This window comes from Lytechinus variegatus, chromosome 4 (assembly GCF_018143015.1).
Source record: "Lytechinus variegatus isolate NC3 chromosome 4, Lvar_3.0, whole genome shotgun sequence".
Classification (NCBI taxonomy): Eukaryota; Metazoa; Echinodermata; class Echinoidea; order Temnopleuroida; family Toxopneustidae; genus Lytechinus; species Lytechinus variegatus.
This window is the reverse complement of record NC_054743.1, coordinates 24,859,892-24,866,545: the sequence shown is the minus strand read 5'-3', so window position 1 is coordinate 24,866,545 and position 6,654 is coordinate 24,859,892.

The following is a 6,654-nucleotide window of genomic DNA, read 5'->3' as shown; positions in this document are numbered from 1 at the left end:
CAGGATTTACTTGACTTTAGTGGACAGAAATGAAGGGAGGATACACTATAAAAATAACAGCCAATTACCTGTCCGCTCTGTAGTTGCTATGTAACGCCAGTAAACTATTGTGCTGCTAACGTGTCCCGCACTGGTAATTTTTGGTGCTACACACAATTGCTTCTGTGCAGAACCTTGGTTAATATTGTTTACCGTGGTTAACAAAAAAAGGGGGAAGGATGTGATAGAAGAATTGAACGTAGGAACTTGCTTTCTGTTTGACCATTTGTGGCCATTGATTGCATTGTATGAAGTGTATAATGACTTTGAACTGTTTCTATAAATAGCGGCAGCAATAAGATATAGTGGGATTTTGCGGTTCATGATATCCCTTCTTTAATCCATCCTTCTTTCCCTTTCTTTCTTTATTTCATTAACCCCCCCCAAAAAAAAAAAAGTTTTCGACTCTTCTTTTCTTCTTTAATTTTCGCTTTCTTTTCCCTCATTTTGTTTTCCCTTCTAATTCTCCCTTTTCTTCTTTCTATAATTTCTCTTTTGTTTGTTTTTTTTTTTCTTCTCCAAATTAATGGAGGACCCACAAAAAATTATGATTATGTTTTATGGGGTTTCTCTATGTTTTTTGGCAGTTTCACTCGAGATTTCGTGCCAAGCACGGGACCTGTCCATCTTCTCTTTCCTCTGAAGTTTATTTCTACTAAAAACAGAAAAGGAATTCTGCCATCAACGTTGATAAGACGTTGTATAGACTCGGCAAGTTTCCAAAGGAATGAACATTATATGAGATGAACCACTAACCCTCTTTCCTGCCCCCCTCAAGTTTGTCTCTTTCGCTCATTTTCACTCGCTTCCTTTTATCTAACAGGACTGAACACAGAACATGATTTTTAAGGGATACTACGGGGTGAAACTATTCATATCTAAATAAATAGAGTAAAATTCACAAAGCAAAATGCTAAAAATTTAATAAAAATGGATAACAAATAATGATACCAACATTTTGTGAAAATATTTATGATACACGTCATCATGAATATTCATTAGGTAGGCTGATGATGTCACAACCCTACTTCCATTTTTCTTATGCCCTAAAATGAAATGATATTTTTTCATATAAAATTTTGTGAATATGGTGTCACCTTTATGATATAAGTTCCAGCAATGAATATCGAATGCACGAAGACATTTTTCTATCCATTTGTTCCAGTTCTTGGTAGAAAAAAATGAATAAACCTAATTTCATACAATAAAATACAAAAGAACAAGTGGGATATGACATCATCAAGTTGCTCAATGAATATTCATGAAGACATGCCTATCACCGGAATATTGCTAATCTTTAAAATGCCATAACTATGTTATTCCTAGTCCGATTTTGATCAAATTTTCAGCGTTTTGTTTGTCTGATTGTTTTGAATATGTTTAAATCTTATCATTATCAGCCCGGAGCATCATTTAAATCCTCCTCTTGCCAGAACACCCCGCCCCTCCATCCGACCGAGTGTATTGCCTTAAAAATTCCCCCACCCCTCCCGGTATTGGACGTGAAAGTAATCCAAAGACCCAAACGTGACGTAATCATTGTGAAATTACCTAAAGAGACGAGGTGTGTGCCATGTGCCATTCCATGGGTGCCATGTACGCCATTGCTCTCACGCTTTCTTGTAAATGTAATCATTAGCATGATTACCATTCAAAATCCTGTAGCGGACGTCTTAATTCAAGGCTACATAAAATGCATCATTAGTTGTCATGTGTATACTTTTTCCTTGTCTCAAAGCAAACTACCACCACGATCATCATCATGACAAAAACATCTGCTCACTTTTTTCCCACCCCACACCATCAGCATGATCAGAACACTGGGAGCTTTGTTTCTGTCCACATATACATACACGAAAATTAGATCAACAGATGGTAAACATTAACTGAGAGATTGTCGGTAACAAGGTTTCCCGCCAAAATAATCACAAATGAGCAAGAGGAAACAGGTAGGTTTCCTTACAGAATGTGACAGCGTGAGGACACGGGGTTATCGGTTACATCGTGGATGATCCTAAATGACTATGGCATTCATTGTCACAAATTTTGAAAAATGTTCCCAAGCGGGTATGAGCCAACATTTGGAGGGTGACATCACTCCAGCCCCCCCCCCCCCATTACCTAGAAGTCCATGGCCGTTTTGTTGTTGTTCCTAGGGGATGGAGGGCAAAATTTGAAAAATGTTCGAGTACGTGATTAAACGAGTTAGCGAAGCAACAGAACTTACTACGGAGGAGGTGTTTTTATTCAAGTTTTCAAACGATAGCTAGCATAACTATGGCAACGTTCTCATTTATGAGTCGAAAATTTGATAACCTATAGGCCCTTGATTCTTGAATGCTCTGACATTAGTATTTGTTCGCTGGATGCGTGAAACGTTCGCAAGATTTTCTCTCTTTTTTTTAGCCTAACCTGAAATTGAATGATTCCTCCTTAGTCCTGACGCTTCCAAAACCAAAAGTTTTTGAGATATTAAAGGCTGATGTAGGATTCTGTCATATTTCGATATCCGCATCTTACGCAAAAATGTTTTAATAAAGGGTGGAGGAAGACCGTTACCATTGATTTTCAACATTATGTCAAGGTGTGAAATGAAAACAAAAAAGAGGGAGGGAGGGAAAACGGGCCAAACAGAGAGGTTAGTTCGGTTAAAGCCTACATTACTCACTCCTCTTACCCCCCCAAAAAAAAAAAATCACTTTCAGAACGTCTGCTCCCTCTATCAATCATTCCGCCAGGTCCCCTGCTCAATAACATATTTCAATTAATTTTTTATTCTCTCAAATTGAAAAGATAATAATTCGATTCAGATTTTTTTTCTCGTCATAAAATGTTTGCCCCTCGCGATGGCTTGAACATGTTGAACCATTTATATTTGTTGCAAGGGCCATATTGCACATTCTCTATACACTCTAAAAATATTGGGTAAAACTGTTCCGTGAGAGTAATTATGTGTCCAACCAACATTGGGCTTTTTTTTAATTTTATCCAGTGTGATGAAAATTTTGCTCATTCTACGTAATTGCTGCTTATTTTTTTTAAACCTTACTGGACAATATGCTTCCGGCATTGGGTAAAATACTGCCCCAAATAGGTCGCACACATAATTACCCTCGGGCTGGTTAAAATTTTACCCAATATTTTTTACAGTGCATAGGAAGCCATATTGTAACATATTCTTTCGATTTCTTCGTTTTAATCTGTTAATTCTTATTTCAAATATATATTTATCTATGTAAATGATTGGACTAAACCTTGATCCAGTCGTTGGGATCTTATTAATTTCAATGGATATATTCATTTCTGTGATACCGTTCTTAACACTGATTAGATAATTAGAAAAAAAAAATATTTGAATTCATTTTATTCCACATGTTCATCAGTAATAAAATGATAAAGGCAATCAAAAAACATCAAATTTAATTACAGCGTTCTGATTTCCTCAATTCGAATTTCACAATGCCCATGCACTCACCCATCCCTCCTCCCCCCCCCCCCCCCCTCTCTGCATATCTCTCTCCGTCCCTCTCTTTCCATTTTTTTTCTCTCTCTGCCTTTCTAGTCCGACTAGCTCACATACACTCACATCACAACTGTCTTCATTTTATCTTTATCATATTTCGGCTAATTTTTCCTCTTGACATAGGTGTCAAGATAATAATCAACATAGTATTTGAACATTATAATTTAAATTTCAATATTCTTATTCGAATTAGAATATTCTAATATGAATATTCTAATTTTAACTAAGATTTCTTCAAATTATGGGAAAAAACAAAACAGATTATCGTAATCTAAACATTCTCTGTCTTCTATCTAGAACGTTTTCTGCAAAAAGTAATATAAAACAAGAACCAATGTACTAAAAAGAAAATAACGAGACTCACTAAGTCGCGTATAAAAACATTTTATTCATTTATTCAGCAATATAATAAGAATATTATCTCTTCATTATCAGTCATCTTCCGCATAATATTAACATATTTTAATAACAACAAATCCCCATTTGCAATGGATAGAGCACCATATTGAAAAAATAATACAATCAAACGTGTCGTTGAGTATAAAAATGATAATGAAATTCATTACAGACATATAGGGATGATAATATTAAATAAAACTCCATTCACTTAAAAATACCAATTGCAAAAAATGATAATCTGAGCAAATTAGTATTCTATCATTTAAAAAAGTTCCGATATCATTTCGTCTCATTGAATGCTTCTAATTCAGAACATGTTAATGCGTGGAAAAAACTTCAGATTTTAAATGCATCTTAGGTCATTGTACATGTTGTCTGTAATCCGACACACGATATATTGTATGAAAACAAAATGCAAAATGTATTTAACGTATTTCTTACATGACGGGTGATTTACTCCGAGTTATTGCACCTTAAACTTCTGAAAATAGTGGTAAATACCCATCCATCATTACTAAATTTTTCCCGATATATCAGGTAAACCTTTTTAGAGTGTAAACCACCGGCCAAGCAAGTCAGGGTACCAGTTTAAAATGTATTCTTATATGACGGGTGACTTGCTCCAAGTAATTGCATTTTAAACTTCTGAAAAATGGTGGTAACTGGTAAGTACCCATCCATTATTACTGGCAAATAATCTAATATTTAGAGAGTGTGATGATAAATTACAATAAAAAAGATGTGTAATGAAACATTTTTCTCGACAGTTTTGCACAAAAGCAGCATTGTTTTGTTCGTTGGGGTAAAGCACCGGTCAAGCAAGCCAGGGTACCACTTAAAAAATTCGGTATGGGCGGCGTAATTTTCTTACATTTGTCTATCCTTTTTAAAACATTAAGTATTATCATGATAAGATTCCCTGCGAAGATGTGTATCATTATTTTTATGATAGAAAAGACTGCCGAGTATGAGAATATATTGATTGTTCATCGCCCTGAAGGAAACACGAAAATACCGACATCCGTTTACCTTTGGCGATGATTCAACAGACAATCTCTAGGCCTAGTGTTGTGTTCAGGGACATTAACTGTTTTAGAATGTCGTGGGAGGGGGAGGGGGCGTCCCCCGATCATGTGATTTCATGAAGTAAACATTTATACCCAGGAGACGCTTCGACAAGGGGAGTGACAAAACTAAGCTTTGACGCCCCTTAATTCTTGCTCTAAAAATAACGAAGAATTGGACAATGGAGTTTACCCTGTAATAATCTAAAATACATCCATGGCTGTTGTTTTTTTTTGCCCCGAATCGAAAGAAAATAATCTAAATTGTGGAAGGTATTGACCAAAATCGAAATTGAAAAATATTCAAGGCTTACTAATGCAGTATAAGGGAGAACTGTCTGCACCCCCTCCTGTGCCGAACATTAAAAGCCTAGAGAGAGAGAGAGGGGGGGGGGGGGGTAGATAGAGAGGGGAGAGATGGGGGTGATCGGACCCCGTCCCGACAACTAGAAACACGATTTCATAGGTAGCCGCAGAAAGAGTTACCTCAATTTTCATAATTTCTCCTTAACCACCCTATGAATATGTCTACCCACCCCCATTCCCCCCACTCCCAACGGTCCTCCCTGTCATCACAAAACGATATGCCATACTGCTCGTGCCTACCGACGTTACGTGACACCAGACAATTAATCTTAGTATGTGCATCATTCTTTGAAAGATTTGCGTAATACAAAGTCTAGACTAACCGACATGACCGATGCTTATCATATAAAAACTCCTTATTTCTATTTTCATCATGGTAGGTGATAATAACATAGGATGCGTCATTTACGTTTCACACCAGGACAAAGCGTCCTTCTATTGCCAATTTTGGAAGATATAGCCGAATAATCAAGTCTCAAAAGATTTCACTGTGCATTACCGACTGAATCACAAGAGTTGCTGTCCAACGCAAAATTTCCCAAACTCTTTATATATGCGTAACTTGACCTACAACCAACTAAGAAGATAGAGTGAGAAATGCGAAACGAAATTTTAATGCGATCGCGTGAAAGACTCTACCATGCTTTATGCACATCTTTGTCTCATAATTATCAATATCTAATAAAAAAACACTGATAATCCGAAACTCACAATTTTAAATGAAAACAATATCAAATTTAACGGACCCAACGAACTTTCAGTGCGGTAAGACACAAGCCGACAACGGTCTACTGTAGCACTAGCAGAAGCCCCCCCCCGTGATTTTTTTTCTCCCTTCGTTCCTTGAGTACCTGACATGAGAGGGGACTTTGAAGCAGACAACAATCCTCGGACTAGTATTTTTCAGAATTTTCCCTTAATTTTTAATTTAAAACAAAACAAAAAAATGTTGGAAAAATCGTTCCAGGCGAGACTCGGACCTGCGTCTATGAACTTGACTGCAAGCTTGATTGAGCTACATCAATGGAGCTGATCAACGGGTCGGAAATTACGTGAAATCATGGCTATATCCCAACGTTTCGTGTCGCCAGGAATATTCACGAGTTAAAGTCTGACCAAATAAATCCTCTTATATCGTCATTTCAATCTACTTATTCATTAACAAATTACGGCTGCGGTATACCCCCATCTCGCGTCAGGTACACAAGTACTGACGGAAAAAAATTGCCCCTCCGCCCTCCAAATTGTTTTTCCTACGATTTA